The 1,126-nt window shown below is 57.5% G+C and overlaps 1 non-coding gene across 1 annotated transcript; it reads right to left on the bottom strand.

Annotated features, from left to right (window-relative positions):
* Nucleotides 1-1,054: 1,054 nt before the first annotated feature.
* TRNAP-UGG (transfer RNA proline (anticodon UGG)) lies at nucleotides 1,055-1,126 on the bottom strand. The gene has a single exon. It is a non-coding gene; the product is annotated as a tRNA-Pro (tRNA).

Below are 1,126 nucleotides of genomic sequence, written 5' to 3'. Positions count from 1 at the left end.
GAGGAGATGATGGACAGTCAGTGTCTGTGGGAGGAGAGGTTCACATTGGGGCTCTGGGGCAGATTTTTACGCTTTTAATTACTGGCCATGTCTGTGATTTATTTGTGGAGCTGTTTTCGGAGTGCCCCATCCGGGTGTGTTCACGAGCCAGAGCTGTTTGAAGCACCCACCCGGGCTGAGGGGTACGACCTGTGAACGAGCAGCACCCACCCGGGCTGAGGGGTACGACCTGTGAACGAGCGGCACCCACCGCTCTCCAAAGGGAGAGGCTAAACAGGGGTCCTTCCCCTTGTAATGTTGGGGCTTCCCTGGGCAGTGGGCAGCCCCTGGCGTAGGGCAGGGAGAGCCATGAGCAGCAGGTGGGGAGGCCTGGGGGGAATAGGGGAGAGAGCAGCAGATGGGTGGGCCGGTGGGAGGAGAGGTGAGAGCAGCAGGCAGACTGCAGTGGAAGAGGCAGAGCAGGGATGGGAGGAGGTGAACCGGGAGTGAGGGGAGAGCATAGGTGGGGCCTCAGAGGGAGGAGGCCGAGCGAGGAGTGTGGAGGGGATGGGGCCCAGTGAGCAAACCAGTGACCCCCCCGACACTTCTACAGAGCTCCAAGTGCTCAAATGAAGGTTCCACTTCTCGGGAGCTTCCAGCGCTGGCAGCAGCTGTTTGTGAAGAAGGGCTTTGGGAGCCTGGGGGCCCCAATCTGCGTGTGCAGCCTGCACGTCCAAAGCGGCACTATCACAAACTGCACGTCCTTCATTATGCTAATGAGGCTCTGCATATTCATGTCAGCACCTCATTAACATGTTCCAAAATCCCTCATTGTCCTGCCCCTTCCAAAGGGAGGGAGTAGTGGAGATGTGCCCTGTTTGTGCCTCTGCTCAGGGCTGTGAAAGTGACCTCTGGCACGAAGGGTGTAGTCACTGGCAGAGCCTCATCTTCACAGAGCTGAGCCATCCAGTGGCAAGTGACTGTTCCATTGCACTGAGCAAAGGAAGAAGAAGGACATAGCTGAGGATTTGGGAGCCCAACTGCACAGGTGAGTTACTAGAGAAAGGCAGAAGAAGGGCTTGTCTGGGACTTGAACCCAGGACCTCTCCCACCCAAAGGGAAAATCATACCCCTAGACCAACAAGCC

This window comes from Carettochelys insculpta, chromosome 7 (assembly GCF_033958435.1).
Source record: "Carettochelys insculpta isolate YL-2023 chromosome 7, ASM3395843v1, whole genome shotgun sequence".
Taxonomy (NCBI): domain Eukaryota; kingdom Metazoa; phylum Chordata; order Testudines; family Carettochelyidae; genus Carettochelys; species Carettochelys insculpta.
This window is presented reverse-complemented; position numbering and strand designations above follow the sequence as displayed.